Here is a 20,827-nt window from a genome sequence, read left to right on the forward strand (position 1 = left end):
GGATTGATGGCTCCGGTTTGGCGTCCAGGAAATTGCAGAGATTTCGCTACATCTATGTTCTGGTGTCCTATAGAGTTAATTTTTTTAAACAAATGTTTAACATGTTAAAAAATAACAATCTGTCTTATGCTTTTTGCATGTTTTTTTCTTATTACAAGACTTGTTGGCGCCAATTTTCTTTTGAAACTTTTTAATATCTGCTTTTTTCTGGTGTTTTTATTGTAATATAGGAAAGCCTAAGGCCAGAAATAAACCCCATAAACACTGTATATGTAGACTTAGGTGTCAAGTAATTTCTGTCCATGGTGTTTGTGCAAACAAAAAAGCTTTTATAAAAGCCTGAAATTTCTGTGTGTGAATCAGAGATGAGATGTAATGTGATAGAAGATTAAAGTCCGGGGGAGACGGGAAACATTCATATAGATGGCCGGTGGTGATGTAGTCAGTGATGGACTCTGGCCAAATATGTTTCTAAAGCCGTAGTAGACGATGAAGATGTCATCCTCATCATGAAGTAGTTATTTCTCATTTCACGTGTAATGAATATTTCCGCAGTATTGCTAATGCTGATTCCAGTGACTATAAATGAGATGTGAATTAGCGTTATGGATGATGGGTATGTGAGAAATGTATTCAGCTGCAGATTCCGAGGAAGAAACTGCTTGTTGTCTGTGACCTAAAATATATAGGTTTTATTAGTAGATGTAAAGAAGAAAACTACTGTAAAATAATATATCTCCTCATATGTTTCCCTTATCTCCAGTAATTGTATTATTGCACAGGACTCTTTATGATGTTACATCGGCTCCTCTTCTTCTCATTCAGGTCTCGACAATATCGGATGCTTTCAGAGAAGATCTTCTATATAAGAAAATTTTCCTGATTTACCCATCAAAGATGGATATGGACAGAGACAAGATGGCGGAGAGGATATTACACCTCACCCTAGAGATCCTCTTCCGGCTTACTGGAGAGGTGAGAGATTCTGATGACGTCACATTACATCATTCTTATCTATGGGAATAACAGATGGACAGAACTGGAGAGGTGAGGACTCTGGAAATGTCTGTAGTGAGATTTATTAATGTGTCTCTCCATAATCGGGATTACACAGTAGTGAAGAAGACCTCTAGTGAGCGCTGTCAGGACCCTGTGTCTGAGGGATGGGGAAGACCTCTGAGCCCAATCACGGGGCCTCCACCTCACCCCCTGATACATGAGGACATCAATGACCAGAAGATCCTAGAACTCACCTACAAGATGATTGAGCTGCTGACTGGAGAGGTGACACTGCTGTGAATGCTGGGACATTATACAGTAACGTAAGGGATCAGTGGGATAACTGTATCATTGTTTGTGTCAGGTTCCTTTAAGGTGTCAGGATGTCGCTGTCTATTTCTCCATGGAGGAGTGGGAGTTTTTAGAAGGACACAAAGATCTGTACAAGGACGTCATGATGGAGGTTCCCCAGCCCCTCACATCACCAGGTAATAGACAGGACTGAATACACACGGCCTATAATTGTCTATATGTAAATAATGAATTCAGTCCCTGTAGGTGTTTCCTCCAGATCAATCCAGTAACAGGACAACACCAGAGAGATGTCCCCGTCCTCTTCTTCCACAGGACTGTAAACAAGAAGATCCCAATGTTCCTCAGGATCATCAGGTAGATGGAGAGAAGGTATCATGAGATCTCCCCTATGATGTGTAGACGGCTGTGAAGGTCTTGTGCTCAGTCTTGATTTATCCACCATTATTATATGTTTATACTAGTGTAATGAGACTGGTGGAGATGGAAGGATTAGCGCTCTTCTTAAATGTGACCCCTCCATCTGTCTGTGACTTTTACAATATTTGTTTCAGGGTGAAGATCTGACCCATATTAATACCACAGAGACATATGTGAGGGGTGATGAGAAGTGTAAAGAGGAGATTCCTACATATAACTACCCAGGTGAGTAGTAACCACTAAATGTAGAGAAGTCACAGATTCTTCTCAGTCACCGGCTGTGGCTACTTTATTGGTCGTGTAGCCCGGCCGTATCATAATCGTGTGATCACCATTTTTGCCTCTAGACCACAACATTCTCCTCCACCCAAAACTGTTCAAATGACTTTGTGTATTTGTCAGGGACGTCAATGACGACACCGGGGAGATCATATAATATCCCACCGCTGCCAACCATTTTGTCAGGGACGACTCCGGGGAGATCACACAATATCCCATTGCTAGCCGTCACTTTGTCAGGATTGAGCAGGGATTCGCGCACACACGATCCCGATTACTAAGTAGGTATCGGCAAGCGCGCAGTGAGCGTTTGGCGTACACACCTCCGGAGTCCAACGCATGGAATATATGTATACGGCCCAGTACGGTCACTGCCAGCTTCACGGTAACCCACTTATTATTATTCGCTGCCACCACCGACCAGCTATTAAAATACAATACAGACCTGATCAGACGCCTGCTTTCTGGTAACCTATGGCTTCGGGGGAGGGAACGATTACATAGCAAAAGAAACAGAATTATTACATTTTATATATAATCCAAAAGGGAGACAGTGTTTATGAAAAATATACAAAGATTTTACAAATGGAGACAATACAGTACAGAATATACAGTTACACAAAATAAAAAGGATTAATAGAAGACTTACTCGACAGATCGCAGAGACGATTCAGTCCAGCTGGAGAGGGGGGGTGCTCCACTTGATTTGACCATTATCGAACGGGACCCCTTACTTATAGCATCTATACCCCCCCCCCCCCTGCAATGAGTACTGACCCATTTTCGGTGGGGTCTTTTATGCCAAAGGGGGAGACCTGCCCACATACCCCCTGTAATGACATCACGTGGGCTGGTCTCCAGCCTTCATATTTTTATTAAAATATCTGGCTTCTGTGATAACTTATCGCTGGTTGATCGCAGAAGCCCGAAAGTGATACCATATATTTCCATTATGAATTTACCTTTCTTTAGAGACCACACATGACATAGCTGTGGTCTGTTATTTTGTACTTTTGCATTACCGCTCTCCGGAGTGGCATACAGGTACGGAAAATTATGCATATTATTCCTTAGCTGACCCTGCAACTAAAAATATGGGTCCCATTATTATCAGAGGAATAGAACTTTAGATATTTCATATTTCGCGTCGGTGCCGGACAGATTGAAGATTGTTGTTCAGCAAAAGGGGGAGGCCCTGGGGGGTGAGAGAGAATTCTTTTGAAGCCCGGGAGTACGTGCTTCTCACCTAGGTGTAAATTTATCGCAGGTCTCTGTTAATTGGGTTTGCCACCTCTCATGTGTGCTGCGATTTACATGGAGAGCTTCTTGTATTGACAAATGGTCAGTAAGGGAGGGGTAAAGAGCTGCTTGGGGAGAGCGACATTTTCTTAATATTTTCTAGGACCTCTCCCTCTCTTTGAGGTAGCATAGGGGCCGATTTACAGATCGCCCCTTAAAGGAGTATTCCCATCTCCAAGATTCTATCCCATTATATAGTAGGTGTAATAATAATAATATTATCAAATACCTCCAATTAGAAATGTAGTATAGTATTTTTGATTCGCCATCTCTCTTACCTCCTGTGCAGGCACTGCAGAACCTTAGTTATCCACGGTTACGTCCACTGATAAAGTCACAGTTAGTTAGATAGATGCTAGTGGTCGTAACCGTGAATACCTAAGGTCCTGTGGTGCCTGCACATGAGGAAAGAGATAGCGAATCAATAATACTATACTACATTTCAAATTGGAGATATTTGCTAATATTATTATTATTACACCAACTACATATTGGGATAGGATCTTGGAGATGGGAATACCCCTTTAAGCCTACCTCCTCGGTATCTCCTTGACTGTACAACCCGTCGGCGTTACCACATTCACTACCCTTCTTGTGCTGAATGGTAAAATCGGAATGCTGTAGAGCCAAGCTCCACCGCAGTAGTTTAGCGTTGTTACCAGACAACCGGTGCAGCCAGCTGAGGGGGTTGTGGTCAGTTACTATGGTGAAGTTGCGCACCGTATAGATAGGGCTGAAGCTTCCGCAGGGCCCACACTATAGCGAGGCATTCCTTCTCCACAGTGGCGTATACCACGTCCCGAAAACATCACCAGATGCTCTTCCCCCTGTCCGTTTACCTGGCTGAGCACAGCACTCAGGCCAAACACACTGGCATCCGTTTGGACTACAAATGGCCGGGTGAAGTCCGGGGCCTGCAGAACTGGGGAGCTGGCCAAGGCTGCTTTTAGCGCCGCGAAGGACTGCCCACAGTCAGCTGTCCACCTGACTGTCAGCGGTAGCTTCTTTTTCGTGAGATCCATCAGAGGCTTAGAAGGGCACAATAGTTGGGAACAAACTTCCTATAGTACCCTGCTGTATCCAAGAAGGACATCACCTGCTTCTTGGTTTTGGGGGAAGGCCAGGAGATGATGGTATCAACCTTCCCGGGCTCTGGCTTCAGAGTTCCGCCACCCACTCAGTTGACTAATCGCTGGAAAGTGGCAGGTGCATTCTTCAAGCCAGAGGGCATGACGAGGGATTCATACAGCCCAAATGGTGTAATGAAGGCGGACCTCTCCTGGGCCTCCTGTGACAGAGGAATCTGCCAGTATCCTCGACTCGGGTCCATAATTGTCCGGGCCCCAGCTAAGCGATCCAGCAGCTCATTGATGCGTGGCATTGGGTACGCATCAGTAGCTGTGATGGCATTTAGCCTCCTTTAGTCCACAGAGAACCGGGTGGTCCGGTCCTTTTTCGGAACCAGGACTACAGGCGAGGCCCACACAATCTTTGACCTTTTGGATTACTCCCAGTCGCAACATCTCACCTATCTCCGCCTTCATGTCTTTCTGCACCTCTAGAGAGACACGGTAAGCGGATCGATGGACTGGGGGTGGCTCCCTATGTCCTCCTGATGGACAGCTAGCTGCGTCCTCCATTGTACACCCGTGAAGAGGCTCAGGTAAGTCAGGAACACCTCCCGCAACTGGGACTTCTGGTCTGTGGATAGCTGCAGGTTGAATTCACCGTCCTCAATAGACCCTTTGTCTCGGGCTGTGGCCAGTAAGTCCACCGAGACTTCTGACTCGCCTTCTTCGGGGACGATACACATAGGAAGGGTACAGGCTTCCCTTTCATGATGAGCTTTCATCATTTTGACGTGGAAGACCTTCTGCCTCTTCCTGGCATGGTCAATGGTGACCACGTAGTTTACATCATTGAGGCGCTGGCATATGGGGTATGGGCCTTCCCAGGCCGCCTGAAGCTTGTTTTGGGACTAGGACCCACACCTTCTGACCACTTCAGGTCGTACCACAGCTTCTGGCTGGCCTGGGCCTGCACCATATTCTCATGCACCAGCTGCGTCATTGCCTGCATTTTGTCATGGAACCGCATGACCTACTCTATGACGGACATTTTGGGTGAGTTCAGTTCCACTTCCCAGGATTCTCTTACCAGACCAAGGGGCCCCCAGACTCGTCTGCCATACAGGAGCTCGAAGGGGGAGAACCCCATTGAGGCCTGTGGTACCTCTCTGTAAGCAAAGAGCAGGTGTGGGAGGTACCGCTCCCAGTCACGCCCATGGGACTCAACCAGCATCTTAAGCATCTGCTTAAGGGTACCGTTGAATCGTTCACACAAACCATTAGTCTGTGGGTGATACGAACTTGATACCAGGTGCTGCACCTGCATTTTCTTACAGACAAATTCCTTTAGACGAGACATGAACTGAGTCCCCTGGTCTATAAGCATCTCTCTGGGAAATCCTACTCTCGAAAAAATGGCCAGTAGTGCATCTGCCACCTTATCAGCCCGAATGGAGGACAGAGCTACTGCCTCTGGTTACCGGGTAGCATAATCTACCACAGTAAGGATGAACTGTTTTCCAGAGCTTCTGGGGATGGCCAGTGGTCCAATGATGTCCACAGCAATCCTCTGGAATGGCTCCTCTATCACTGGCAAAGGGATCAGGGGAGCCTTGGGTGCTCGCCCCGACTTCCCCACCCTTTGACACGTGATACAGGAGTGGCAGTAGTTGGCAACATCTGTCCCCATTTGGGGCAATAGAAGTGGTGTGATAGCCAGGCCTTGGTTTTGCAGACCCCCAAGTGTCCAGCTAGTGAAATCTCATGGGGAACCCACAACAACTACTCCCTAAATTGATAGGACACGACCAGCTGTCTTTCTCTCATCCACTCCTGTTGGGGGTTACATGGGACCGTTTCCCAGTACAACCTCCCCTGATCCCAGAATACCCTCTACTTATTGGATTCGGAGATGGGCTTCTCTGCAAGGTCCCTTAACGTCTCTAGACTGGCATCTGTGCACAGAGTTGCCTGGAACACCTGGCTGGAGGTAACCAGAAGCGACGTTAAGGCCCCAACCTCATTGGAACCGTCTAGTACCGGCTCTGGGTCCACAGCCAGTTCTGTTGTCCCACCAGGTGATGAGGGCCCAGAAGGCAGCGCATCGCGTGCGTTCTGGGCACTCATACTTTGAGTGACAGCGGCTATGTAGGCCGTCTCCCCGGAGGACAACAACCCTTTACCATCAGCCTGACAGGCTGGGGGCACCATCTCCCCATCAACCCCCAATACCTCAGGAGCCGTGCCAATAATGGGACAGTTACGACCTGCCAAGTCACAGTCCGTCGTGACACTGGTCGGCGGCACGGGACCGCTGGCTTCAAAGTCTCCTTGCCTGCTCCCTTTGTCACCCTTAGCACTCACGCTGGCTTCGTTTTGGGGGTCCTCAGCAACATCACCCCACAGGGCGACATGGTTGAGCACTCCTTTACTACAAGACATATTATCATTATGCATCATATTTTTCCCCTTCTCCCATGACAGCACCACCTGAGAGAGGGTATCCGCCCACCAAGGACAGGAACCTACTGAATAAAAAGGCGGTACCTCTCCTCCGCATCAGTTTTGGTTCCTGTCCCTGATGGGAGCCTCACCAGGTGGTACCTCACGTACCTGGATTATGGACGGTGCGGCCTGGAGGCCGTGGAAGCAGCAGATGGTCCCTGTTCCCAGCCCGTCTGGCTGCTGCCCGGGTCTGCGTGTGGGGAGGAGGTGCTGTTTCTGGATTCCTCCCCGCGTGCGCCGGGGCCTGCGGCCGGGTCTGCGCCTCGCAAAGATGAACTGAGCGCGCCGGCCGGCAGGTCTTCCGGGCTGCGCACGTGGGGGTCGCGTCGCACCCTGTGGCGGAGCGCGCCGGAAGTCCGGGCTGCGCACGCGCGGGGTGCTGACGCGCCCTATCACGGAGTGCGCCGGAAACCGGGTCTGCGCATGCGCGGGTGGGAAGCTGTCATCCCGCTGCAAGCGCGCCGGGTGCCGCTGGGCTGCGCACGCGCAGAGGCAGGTGGATCTGCGGGTAGCGCGCCAGCTGGCTAAAATTAAAAAAAAAAAAAAAGAGAGAGATGAGCACACTGCCGGAAAGGGAGGAGCCTAAAGGAGGTGGAGCCCTACTGCTTTTAAGGATGGGGAGCAATCAGGATGGCGGTGTCTGCATCCCCGCCATGATGGATGAGGAACCGCAGTCACCTGGGCAGCAGCTGTCACCGCCACAGGAAGTACAGCAGCAGCCACAGCCATCAAAGCAGCGCAAGCAGCTCAAACAAATGGAACGGGAATCTTCCCATCGACAAAGTCACAGCAGTGAGGGTGTACGAGTTCCGACAAGACTGGTCAGAAAAGACTTCGTCAGTCCACCTCCGCCAGATGGGAGCCCTCATGTGAACGGCAACCACCGCCTCCGGTACCCTAGTCTGAACGGCAGTGTGGTGAGTGATCTTCGTGAAAGTCTCACCTTGAATAATGTGCTCTTCTCTCTCTCTCTTTTCCTCCTTCTTCTCCTTTTATTTCTTGGGGCAGGAGGCGAAGAAGTGTAGTGCTAAAAGTAAAAACAGGGAGTGTGCTTTATGCAAAATCGGTCTTCCCACCTCCTATGCCAAAAACCTATGCTCGGACTGTATTCAGAAAACCATTGCAGAGGAGTCCCCCAGGTTTTCTTTAGAATTAAAGGATCTAATCCAGACAGAGGTCAGAGAGTCCTTAAGAGGCTTAACCTCACTCAAAAAGAAGAAGCGAAAACTAGTTTCTTCAGAATCAGAGGAATCAGTGGAGTCCCGTTTTACGAGAGAACTGCCTTCCTCCTCTAATCACTCCTCATCGTCATCGGAGTCTTCGGATGATGATGGGGGGGGCAGACCTTGTTTTTCGGTTGAGAATACTGAGAGACTAGTTAAAGCCGTCAGAGGGACTATGGGTATTACCGATACCAAAGTGCCCAGAACAGTCCAGGATGTTATGTTCAGGGGCTTAGACCAAAGGAGGAGACGCTCATTCCCGGTCAATGACAGGATTAAATCTCTGATAGAAAGGGAATGGAAGAAACCGGAGAGGAAGGGTCAGCTGCCGTCATCCTCCAAGCGGAGGTACCCCTTTGAGGATGAGGATGCGGCTAAATGGGACAAAACCCCTAAGATTGACGTGGCCATTTCAAAATCTTCAAAAAAAAAAAAAAATCCACTCTGCCCTTTGAGGATTTAGGAGCCTTAAAAGACCCACTGGATAAAAAAGCGGAGTCCTTCCTTAAGCAAACCTGGGAGTCGTCAGCAGGGGCCCTTAAACCGGCAGTAGCAGCGACCTGCACTGCTAGATCTATGATGATCTGGCTTCAACAATTGGAAGACCAGATCAGGGGGAATGTGTCCAGGGAGAAAATTCTATCAGACCTTCCTCTTGTGCAGGGAGCGGCTGCATTCCTGGCAGATGCATCGGCAGATTCAGTTAGGCTGGCTGCCCGGTCTGCAAACCTCTCTAATGCAGCCCGTAGGGCGCTATGGCTCAAGAGCTGGCCAGAAGATGTGCAGTCAAAGTCTAAACTGTGCTCAATCCCTTGTGAGGGGGACTTCTTGTTCGGCAAAGGTCTAGATGACATCCTAGATAAAGTTCCCGATTTAACAGTTTCTTTCGGAAGAGAAAATACAGCCGCAGTAAAGCTCCCAGAGACCAAGGTAGCTGGAAAGACCGAAAGCCGTATAGCAGAGGCTTCATGTTTGGGGGTCCCTCCTCCGAGAATAAGAAAGCCCCTAAGTGACAGTTCCCCCCGGGTGGGAGGAAGATTGTCCCACTTCCTGCCTGCCTGGAAGGAAATTTCATCCAATTCTTGGATCTTAGGGATAATCAGGAGGGGGCTCACATTAGAGTTCAAAAGCAGGCCCAAGAACACTGTCAAAATATCAGCCCCAGAGGTTTAGCGGAACAGATAGCCTTACAGCAGGAAGTTCTCTCTCTGCTCATGAAAGGAGTTCTGGTGGAAACACCTGCACCCGAGCAAGGAAGAGGATTCTATTCGACTCTCTTCCTAATAAAGAAGCCGGACGGCTCCTTCAGGACCATTGCGAACTTAAAGAGACTGAACGACCATTTAATCTACAGGCCTTTCAAGATGGAAACAATAAAATCAGCCATAAAGATGTTATTTCCGGACTGTTTTATGTGCGTCCTCGATCTGAAGGACGCCTACTACCACGTCCCGATTTTGCCAGATCATCAACAGTTTCTAAGAGTAGCTGTACAATTCGGCAGGCACGTAAGGCATTTTCAGTTCGCAGCTCTTCCCTTTGGCATTTCCATGGCGCCGAGAGTCTTCACAAAAATCATTCTGGAGGTCGCAGCGCACTTGAGGGAAAGAGACATTTTGGTCATCCCTTATCTGGACGACTTCTTAGTAGTGGGCAGATCAAGTCAACTCTGTGCTCTAGCCCTGGCGGACGTCATGGCCAGTCTAAGACGCCTAGGTTGGCTGTTAAATCTGGAGAAGTCAAGGCTGGAACCAAAGAGGGTTCAGTCTTTCCTGGGTCTCATTCTGGACTCAGAAAACCAAACCTGTCTTCTGCCAGAGGAAAAGAAACTGAAGATCAGATCCCTAACATCTCAGGTTGTCAGCAATCCGACCATGACCCTGAGGAGTGCAATGTCTCTGTTGGGTACAATGACGTCTTGCATCCCGGCGGTTCAGTGGGCCCAGCACCATTCCAGATGTCTTCAACAGGAGATTCTGGCAGCGGACAGGCGGCTCAAAGGTCGCCTGAATGGGAAAATATCTCTTCCAGATGTTGTGATCAACTCCCTGGACTGGTGGACATCTCCGGTCAACCTATCTTTGGGGGTTCCTTGGACCCTCCAGGTGTCGGATACAATTACAACAGACGCAAGTGCGGAAGGTTGGGGAGCTCACCTAAGGGATCGTTCTGTACAAGGCCTCTGGTCGGACAGCGAGACAAGTCTCTCTTCCAACATGAAAGAGCTGTTGGCAGCCAGAAACGCGCTAAAAGAATTCAGTTCTGTTCTTCAGGGTCCTCACGTCAGGATAATGTCAGACAACAGATCAACAGTCGCCTACATCAATCATCAGGGGGGTACCAGATCTCTCCCTCTGATGTTAATAGCGGATCAGATCTTCAGGTTTGCCGAGAGTCGGCTGGTTACGCTCTCGGCACTGCATATAAAAGGGGAAGAGAACATAAAGGCCGATTTCTTGAGTCGTCACATCTTGAAACAAGGAGAGTGGGAGTTGAATCCAGCCGTTTTTCAGCAGATTGTGGATCGGTGGGGACAGCCCCAGATAGATCTGTTTGCAAACAGACACAATCGGAAGACCGAAACCTTTTGCTCCCTGAATCCAAAAGAGGGGGCGTTTGCGGTGGACGCGCTGCAGATTCAGTGGGATTTCACTCTATCTTATGCCTTTCCCCCTTTAGTACTGATCCCTACTATCCTGAGGAAGATCCGAGAGGAACGGGCGAGGGTTATATTGATCGCCCCGTTCTGGCCCAAGAGACCATGGTTCACTTGGATGAAGAGAATGTCCCAAGCAGATCCATGGGTTCTTCCGGACATCCCGGATCTCCTCAGGCAGGGCCCAGTCTGTCATCCCCAAAGAGCGGGCCTGCATTTGACGGCTTGGATTTTGAGAGGTCGCTATTGACGCAAAGGGGGGCACTGTATAATTATGACTTGGCAGCAAATAGATGGATCATTAGATTTATTAAAGCCTGTCATAGATCCAGACCTATTCCTGTTCCAAGAATGCCTCCTTGGGACCTTAATTTAGTTCTGGAAGCATTAACCAAACCTCCCTTCGAGCCCTTAGAGAAGGTTTCAGAAAAAATCTTAACTTTAAAGACTGCGCTATTGGTGGTCCTGACATCAGCTCGTAGAGTCAGTGACTTACACGCACTATCCGTTAACCATCCATTCACTCAAGTATGTATGGATAGAGTAATCTTAAGACCAGACCCGGCCTATCTTCCAAAGGTAGCCTCCAAGTTCCATAGGACGCAAGTAATCACTCTCCCTTCCTTCTATCCTAATCCTAGGGATTCTGAGGAACATAAGCTTCACACCTTAGATGTTAAGAGGGTGTTAGTCCAGTATTTGGAAGTGACAAAAGCCTGGAGAAAGAGTGACGCTTTATTTATATCCTTTCAGGGGGCTAGGAAAGGACTTAAGGTTACAAGGGGGACCATAGCTAGATGGGTCAGGGATACTATTACCTTAGCCTACTCTTCTAAGCAATCTGCCGGTTCCTGAGAACCTGAAGGCCCATTCCACCAGAGCGGTAGCTGCTTCCTGGGCTGAGAAGGCGGATGTGCCCATCGACATTATATGTAAGGCGGCAACTTGGTCATCCCCTGCTACATTTTACAAACATTACCGTCTTGACCTTTCCTCTTCTACTGATCTGTCCTTTGGTAGAAGGGTGTTGCAAGCGGTGATCCCTCCCTCTGGTATTTGATCTCTATAAATCTCTCAGGTGGTGCTGTCATGGGAGAAGGGGAAAAGATCCTAGTTACTTACCGGTAACGGGATTTTACAGAGCCCATGACAGCACCCTATTAATTCCCTCCCCTTTATCACTGTGGTGTGCACTTTTTTTAAGGTGTTTAGTACATATGTTGAGGTGGTGGTTATGTATTAACCTGTCTTCGGAGGCCCTCTCATGCTCTGAAACAAAACTGATGCGGAGGAGAGGTACCGCCTTTTTATTCAGTAGGTTCCTGTCCTTGGTGGGCGGATACCCTCTCTCAGGTGGTGCTGTCATGGGCTCTGTAAAATCCCGTTACCGGTAAGTAACTAGGATCTATCGTCCATATAATGCAGTATTTTCCTCACAGACGATATTAGATCAGGGAGGGTTGTCAGGAATATATTGGGCAATCAACCGTCCCAGATCAGTCCCCATAAGCACATTTGTCGGGAGGTTCTCGGAGACACCCCCTTTTTCCCGCAACCTCCTCCCCGCACCCAAGTCTAGGAAAACCCTGGCCATTGGCAAAGGACGGTGAGCACACCCAATCCCGGTGACAGTCAGGGTTTTCCCAGGGATAAGGTCTTCAGGGGACACCAACTCAGAGCGGATGAGGGTCCATTCGGCTCCGGTGTCCTTGAGCCGCATAGTGACTTTATCACCCACAGTGACTGATTGTAAGTTGTCACAGACCCCCTAGCTTCCCCACCCACAAAGAGAACCGCTGCAGTAGGCCCCTGGTCCTTGGGTGTAGGGCTCTTCTTCTGCCTCTACAAGCAGGTGAGGCTGATGTGACCAGTCCTGTCACAGGTATAGCACTGGCGTGAGTCAGATGCAGGCCAGGTGCTGGAAGATGGGGCAGTACCCGCTGAGGGCCGGCTGGCTGGAACACTGGCTGTGGTTGTCGGCTTACTCCCTTTCCATCTGGCGGCGGCTGACTTCCGCACCTCTAGTGTGCGGTTGGCCTCATAAGCATCTGCGATCTGGGCTGCTGTGGCGGCTTCCTTTGGCTCCCGGTCCATCACAACTGTTTCACTTCCGCAAGGCAAAGATGAAGAAACTGGTCCTTCACCATCAGATCCTTCAGGTCCTCGAAGGTACTGCTCAAAGTTGGTCCTGAGCCCATCAACCACGTCACCGTAGCTACCATGTAGTCCACACTGGAGGGCTCGGAACTTTTGCTGGTAAATCTCTGGAGTCGGCTTGTACTTTTTTTTATCAGGGCCTGCTTGACGGCCTCATAGTCTCCATCTTGGTCTCAAGGGAGAGAAGAAAACACCTCCAGAGCTTTTCCTCTGAGCCCTGGGGTTAAATACCTGGCCCACTGGGCTTCAGGCAGCTGGTACTGCCTGCACACTTTTTCAAATCCCTGCAGAAATAGCTCCAAGTCCCCATCCTTTTCCATTACCGGAAAATTCTCAGGACGGGGTTTAAAGCTGTTGGTGTTGCCTGGCTCACAGCCCGTTGGGGCAGATCTCAGCAGCTGGATTCGGGCTAACTCCAGCTGGTACCACTGCTCATCTTGCTACTTTCGCTCAGCAGCCACTCTGTCAGCTTGGGCCTGTCGCTCAGCAGCCTCTTCAAACAAGATTGCGATAAACTATACAGAAAACATTACACCTGTGCCATGATATATCTCTAAGCTGTGCATGGCTGATGGCTGTAATATACGTTTATTCACGCCTGCAGAAGATGTGTTGGCATGGCTCGAGCTCTGGTTTCATTGAATCACTCCACTTAATAAATTCCATTATGTTTTCCCCTCACCCATGACAGCACACCTTGAGAGAGGGATCCACCCCACCAAGGACAGGAAAACGTCTGAAATAAAAGGGCGGTACCTCTCCCTCGCTTCAGTTGGTTTCCTGTCCTTAATGGGAACCTGTTGAAGATGTCCATACTTACCTGGGCCTGTTCTGGTGTGGAAGAGCGGGCAGCAGCCTGTGCACCGGGTTCCAGGTTCCAGAAGCACCATCCGCGGTTCCCTGGAGCCGTGTCCGAGCGTGCGCAGGCGGTGAGGAGGGCTCCGGCTCCCCGCAGACCGCTGCGCTGTCCTCACCCTGCCGCAAGCTCCTGGCTGGCCGCACGCCGGGAGCGGCGTCTTCCGGGTGTGACGCGCCTGACGTCACGGCGCGGCGCACGCTTGGAGAGGCGTGCCCGATGACGTCGGAGGGCGGCACCCGGATCCAACATGGCAGCGCCCTGTAAGCGTTTGCCGGCCGGAGGTTCCGGATGTGCTCTATTTTGGAGGGGTTGTCCTGGTCAAATGCTGCCTTGTGGTATAGCAGCTATGGCAGACCAGGACAGCCAGGAACAGCAGCAGCTGACCCCTCCATCTCAACAACGCCAGCGGAAGAAGCAGTCGGACGCCTCTCACGCGGACAGCCGCTCCAGCAACCGTAGCTTCAGCAGAAGTAAGGTGTTGGACACTTCAGGGCCATCCAGAAGGGATTCATCTTATGTCCCGCCACAGCCTCCAAATCCGGTACCCTTTTGTGACTTCAGGGGTGAGTGATCTTTGTGAATGTCACTTAATAGTAACGCGGGTTACTAGGTGCGCGTGTGCTCCTAGTAACCCGATGTTTACCATGGTTACCAGCCTGCTCCTGCTTCAGCAGGCTGGTAACCAGGAGCAGGACATCGTGGAAAGATTCTTTCCACGATGTCACTGCTCCCCTGATCGTTGGTGAGCCTGCCTGTTTGACAGCTCACCAGCGACCACATAGCGACGCAGCAACGATCCCTGACAGGTCGTATCGTTGTCGGGATCGCTGCAGCGTCGCTAAGTGTGACGGGGCCTTTAAGGACCATTATCAACCTCAAAAGTCTAATTCAGCTGATAGAGAACCAGACTTTCAAGATGGAATCAGTGAACTCAGCAGTAAAACTCCTACACCACAATTGTTTCATGGCAGTTATCAACCTAAAAGATGCCTACTTATCACGTCCCAATCCATCCAGACTACCAGAAGTACCTAAGGGTAGCCCTATTCATCCAAGGGGAATTGAGACATTTCCAATTTACTGCCCTACCTTTTGGAGTCTCAATAGCACCGAGAGTGTGTACAAAGGTTATAGCTTAGGTGACAGCCTTTTTCCAAATCAAAAAACGTGATGATTGTTCCCTACTTGGACGACTTTTCGGTAATAGGGAAATCGGAGGACCACTGTTCCTCTCAACCTTTAGAGGTCAGGACAGCCTTACACCAGCTAGGATGGTTGATAAATATTCAAAAATCAAAACTATCCCACTCAAGGACTCAGATCTTTCTGGGCTTGAACCTAAACTCCCAACTCCAAGTCTGCTTCCTCCCGGAAGACAAGGTTTGCAAAATAATCAGCTTGGTCTCAAGGGCCATAAAGTCTCCTGTCATGTCCCTGAGAGGAGTGATGTCCCTACTGGGCTCCTTGACGTCCTGTCTCCCGGCTGTCAAATGGGCCCAAGGTCATATGAGGCTTCTTCAGTGGGAGGTCCTGTCAGCCCAAAAATCCTTCAACGGACATTTCGAAAAAAGACTGTCTCTTTCCTTGCAGGCGGTGTAGACTCCCTCTCATGGTGGACAAACAGGGAGGATCTGATCTCAGGCTTGCAGTGGTCCAGACCAGTCGACCATACAATTACAACAGATGCAAGTGGCTCCAGCTGGAGGGGTCATCTAGCAGATCTCTCGGTTCAGCGGCTCTGGCTACATCACGAGATAGGGGCATCATCGAACCTAAAAGAGCTGTTGGCATTGGAGAAATCCCTGATACACTTCCTTCCCCACATACAGGGTTGCCATGTCCAGATCAGGTCTGACAATCGGACGACAGTAGCTTATATAAATCACCAGGGAGGAACAAGATCACGTTCCCTGATGGTAGTGGCAAACAGAATCCTGCAACTAGCAGAACAGCATCCCCCATCCCTCAGTGCTCTTTACATCCGGGGGGTAGAAAATTCAAAAGCGGATTTCCTCAGTCGCCACACTTTAAGACAGGGAGAGTGGACTCTAAACCCGATAGTCTTCCAACAAGTTATCCAGCTATGGGGGTCACCGGACATAGATTTGTTCGCCACCAGGGCAAACAGGAAGGTGGAGAGATTCTGTTCACTAGATCCGACAGAGAATCCCTATGCTGTAGACGCTCTCCACATACCCTGGAAGTTCACGAAGGCCTACGCTTTTCCACCGATGGTAATGATCCCTGCAGTTGTGAGGAAAATTCAGGAGGAGGGGGCAAGGATAATTATGATAGCCCCCTTTTGGCCAAAAAGACCCTGGTTCTGCCTGCTTCGCCAAATGTCGGTCTCAAATCCCTGGGTTCTGCCGGACAGGCCGGACCTTCTCATCCAGGGGCTAATGTTCCATGCACAAGCCAAAGGTTTTTCCATCTGGTGTCTTAGAATTTGAGAGGATGTTACTGAGAAATAGGGGGTTTTCTCCAGGCCTAGTTTCCACCCTATTGGGTAGTAGGAAGCCCATAACAACTAAGATCTATAGCAGAATCTGGGGAAAATTCCTGGTTTTTATAGACTCCCGTTGTCGGATAAACCTCCAATTAAAGATGTCCTAGAGTTTTTACAGAAGGGACGTGACCTGGGGTTAGCTATGGGAACACTTAAAGGTCAGGTGTCCGCCCTAGGGGCGCTCTATAATTGCAACCTGACAGGGAACATGTGGGTCTCTGTTCCAGAGCTAAGCCAGTTCGGGCCTCAGAGTCCCTTCCTGGGACCTGAATTTGGTTTTAAACGCACTCTCTGGCGACCCATTTGAACCCCTGCAGGTTATCTCTCCAAAGTTCCTCACCCTCAAAACCATTCTCCTGGTGGCTCTAACATCGGCCCGTAGGGTGAGTGACCTGCAGGCCCTTTCTGTTCATCCCCCATACACTCAAATTAATGATGACCGGGTCGTCCTACGTACAGAACCAGCATACCTTCCAAAAGTAGTTTCCAGATTCCACTGTAATCAAGAAATTGTGCTTCCCTCATTCTGCAGTAACCCAAAAAACCCCGGGGAGGTTAGATTCCACAATCTAGATGTTAGAAGGGCTTTACTACAGTACATAGACATGACTAGTCAGTGGAGGAAGGATCGCTCCTTGTTTCTGGCCATTGAGGGGAGTTAGAAGGGTCATGGGGTGTCAAAAGGAACTATTGTCTAGCTTACATATCTACAGGTGTTCCGGCACCGGACGGTGTTTAAGCTCATTCCACCAGAGCTGTCGCAACCTCCTGGACAGAGAGAGCAAACGTCTCTATTGACCAGATATGTAAACCTGCTACTTGGTCTGCACCATCCACCTTCTACAAGCACTATAGGTTGGTTCTATCCTCCTCTGACCTCACCTTTGGGAGAAGGGTACTTCAGGCGGTGGTCCCTCCATAGGGTGCTCATATTCTCCAAAATTCTCTCAAGGTGTGCTGTCATGGGTGAGGGGAAAACACCATGGTTACTTACCGGTAGCCGGTTTTTCCTGAACCCATGACAGCACCCGCCGTTTTCCCCCCGTTTCTTTCTCACACCCTGGTGAGCACTTTACGTTTTGGGTGATTATATATGTATGTATATGTGTGTATATATATATATATATATATATATATATATATATATATATATAAAATGTATACCTCCTTGCATGAGTATGGACCCATCTTCAGCTGGGTCTTTTATGCCGAAGGGGGGTCCTGCCCACACCCCCCCTTGTGATGACCTCGCGTGGGCGGGGCTCCACCCTTCATGTTTTTATTAAAAACTCTAACTTCTGCGATAACTCCTTGCTGGTTGCAGAAGCTCGCAAGTTATACCATATTTTTTATTACGAATTTACCTTTCTTTAGAGACTACAAATGGCATAGCTGCGGTCTGTTATTGTTGTACTTTTGAATTATAGCTCACCGGAAGGACGTACAGATCCGGAAAAATATACGTATTGTTCCTTAGCTGACCCTGCCGCTAAAAATGTGTCCCATTGTTATCGGAAGTATGGAACTTCCGATATTACATATTTCGTGTAGGTGCCAGCGAGACTGCAGATTGGACACATATGCAAATGAAGATGTCTTGGTGTGAGGTAGGACGCCTTTGAAACTTAGGAGCTGCATCCTCCTCACCCAGGTGTATATTCACCACCCCTGTCTCTCCATTTGATATGTTAACTAGAATGGACACTTGGTGGCTGCTGCTATTTGCATAGCAACAGCTCCTTAGATGGCAAGCTTCTTTTACTCTGATAGATGGTCGATAAGAGAGGGGGGGGTGGCTTGGGGAAAGAGATTTTTAATATTTTCTATGACATTGGGGAGGTAAATTTTTTTTTTTTTACTCTGTCTTCTTTTACAGGTTCATTCATGATAGTTTGATTGTGGTGGGATCGGCCTGCCTCACTTTTTTGAGTCTGTAGCTCCCTGGTAGTCTTTAAAAAAAGGTGTCCATTGCCTCTTCCAAATGCCCGAAGTCTAAATTAAAGACACCTTAGCTCTGCTCTATTATAAAAAAGTTCTCTTTGAATGTCTAATAGTTATGCCAACTACATGGATGCTAAATGTGGTTCGGACACACTGCAAGGCTCAGAAGCGAGGGGGAAATTTCACTTTGGGAGAGCTGATATTGCTGGATTGGTTTATGGAAGCCATGTTGATTCCCAAGAGCCTATGAGCCACTAATAATGTGGAAACCTATGTTTTTCCACTGACAGATGATGGACCTGATTGAGGGCTTGTTTTTTTTGTGAGATGAGTAGAAGTTTTTATTGGTATCATTTTTGCCCACATTACATTATTTGGTGCCTTTTTATTCCATATTTGGGAGACACAATGAACACACAGTTGAACACCACGCTCTACTAGTTCATCCTATGAAGTATTCTATTGGACTGTAATCTGTCATTGTCTTGGTGAATAATTAATATTTTTTTTACATAACTTGCCATTTTAACAGACATTTTAAGTAGAAATGTTCAAAAATATAAAATTCAACTATATTTATTCAAAAATATTAATTTGTTTTATTGTTTAGCAGAAGACTGTACCAAGAGATCAGAGGGACAGCTGACCTCTTCAATTTTTAAATCAGATGACCTTGAAATCCCACAGGATACAATTGAAGTGAATGGCATTACTCCAGATATACCATCATCCCTTCACAGCAAAGATTTGTCATCTGAGCCTTTGATACAGGTCCTGTCTTCTGATTCATTACCGACTACTAAGGAAAATCAAGGTCACAAAATAAGCATTAAAAAACGAACTGCTTCTAATGCAAAGAAGCCATTTTCAAGTTCAGAATATGGAAATGGTTTTCCCCTCAAAAAGTCTTTTCTTAAACATCAAAGAATTCACACGGTAGAGAATAGATTTTCTTGTTCCAAGTGTGGGACATGTTTTAACCAGAAATCAGATCTTGTTAGGCACCAGAGAAATCACACAGGGGAGAAGCCATTTTCATGTTCAGAATATGGAAAACATTTTAACCATAAATCAGATGTTGTTATACACCAAAGAACCCACTCATGGGAGAAGCCATTTTCATGTTTAGAATGTGGAAAATGTTTTAACCTTAAATCAAACTTTGTAAAGCACCAGAGAACCCACACAGGGGAGAAGCCTTTTTCCTGTTCAGAATGTGGGAAATGTTTTGTACAGAAATCAACTCTTAATAAACATCAGAGAACTCACACAGGAGAGAAACCTTTTTCATGTTCAGAATGTGGGAAATGTTTTGTACAGAAATCAACTCTTCATAAACATCAGAGAACTCACACAGGAGAGAAGCCTTTTTCATGTTTAGAATGTGGGAAATGTTTTGTACAGAAACCACATCTTAATGCACATCAGAGAACTCACACAGGAGAGAAACCTTTTTCATGTTCAGAATGTGGGAAATGTTTTGTACAGAAATCAACTCTTAATAAACATCAGAGATCTCACACAGGAGAGAAGCCTTTTTCATGTTCAGAATGTGGGAAATATTTTACATGGAAATCAACTCTTAAAGAACATCAGAGATCTCACACAGGAGAGAAGTCTTTTTCATGTTCAGAATGTGGAAAATATTTTACACGGAAATCAACTCTTAATGGACATCAGAAAAGTCACACAGGGGAGAAGCCTTTTCATGTTCAAAATGTGGGAAATGTTTTAATCAGAAAACGCATTTTGGTAGCCACCGGAGAACCCACACAGGGGAGAACGCTGCAACAACACCCAACTAGTCTTTGTGCAGACTAGAAAGGCCCTAGCTGCACAACTAAAATCACATTGGACCTACATCATTAATAAGCCATTGAGGGGTTTCTCATACCTCCTGAGGAACCAGAGAGGAGGCCCCAACACTCTGTCAATTAGGGGAAAGGAAATTGTGAAGTAAGATACGAAAACCCTGGGTGAGAAACTAAATCACATTAATATAGGGCAAAGAAGGCAAGCTAAGGAGAATCAAAAATAAAAGGAACAAGTATAACCTTGCAGAAACCTAACAGTGGTAAAAGGAAAAGGTACTGGGAGGGAAAGCAAATAGACCCAGAGGATAGTTTCACCTTTGTGGTGAAACTTACAAAAAGAGGGGTATATTACCTTTATCCCTTTGTGTTCAGCAAAAGTCCTTTTTCCAGTTCTGGATTTTGCATGTTTTTTGTATGTGCATGTATCTCTAGTAGATGTGTGTTCTGGGGACATTGTTTCCCTTTCCAGCTCAGTCTTTATTGCATTCTCAGGTAGGATTTCATTCCACCATATCTTTATTAGGTAAATAAACAAAAAAGCTGCCTCAACGTGTCCTATTTACATGAGATCTCAGTGAATAAGGGCTTTTTGCCAGAAACGCGTTGAGATGTATTCCCAACCTGTATGATCTTTTAATTAGTTTGCAATAAATTGAGGATTTTAATTATTTTTGGGACGCACCATAATTATTTTTCCCATATCTTTATTACTGTTCTGGTGTAAAAATTTGCTCTCTTATATGCATTTGGGAGATGGTGACCAAATATTGCTGTATATTATATGACCTAC

The 20,827-nt window shown here is 47.7% G+C and overlaps 1 pseudogene; it reads left to right on the forward strand.

Moving 5' to 3' along the window:
- The first annotated feature begins 1,014 nt into the window (after positions 1-1,014).
- On the forward strand, positions 1,015-20,827 carry LOC141182777 (uncharacterized; annotated as a pseudogene).

This window comes from Phyllobates terribilis, unplaced genomic scaffold (genome assembly GCF_046119375.1).
Source record: "Phyllobates terribilis strain yellow unplaced genomic scaffold, ASM4611937v1 Scaffold_36__1_contigs__length_13169755, whole genome shotgun sequence".
Lineage (NCBI taxonomy): Eukaryota > Metazoa > Chordata > Amphibia > Anura > Dendrobatidae > Phyllobates > Phyllobates terribilis.